This window comes from Eimeria mitis, genomic scaffold (genome assembly GCF_000499745.2).
Source record: "Eimeria mitis Houghton genomic scaffold, Emh_scaff636, whole genome shotgun sequence".
NCBI lineage: Eukaryota > Apicomplexa > Conoidasida > Eucoccidiorida > Eimeriidae > Eimeria > Eimeria mitis.
Window position 1 is genome coordinate 10,848 of NW_013574536.1, and position 562 is coordinate 11,409.

Genomic DNA, 562 nt, shown 5'->3' on the forward strand with positions numbered 1-562 from the left:
CTTTCTATCACCAAACTCATCTTCTCTATCCCTGCTACCACCACCACCACCACTGCTGCTGCTGCTGCTGCTGCTGCTGCTGGTGGTGTTTGACGTTTGTTCTTGCTCTGTGTGTTCTAGTTTTTGTATGGGGTGTGTGTGTATATATGTTTGTTTTTTGTTTGTTTCTCCGGTGCTGCTACTGTATACATCTATCGACATAACCTTTCCGTCGTGAGCAGGAAGACTCTTTAATAGCGAGAAATCAGCACAAGACCAAATTTTAATTAAACCATCAAAAGCTGCGGTGTACATACACCTGCCGTATACAGGCTCAAACATACACTCCGTTAGCATCTTTGTGTGAGCAGGTATAGTAAGAAGAGGAGACGAAACGCATGCAGCAGCAGCAGTACCTTTTTCTTTTGCTGCAGCAGCAGCAGCAGCAGATGCTGTTGGTGCTTTTCTTAGATCCCATACCTTTACTGTATTATCTTCTGCTGCTGTAGCTAACCAGTTGCTGCATATGGGGTGTATAGACACCCCAAGCACCTGCTTTGTGTGCCCTCCTATATCTACAACA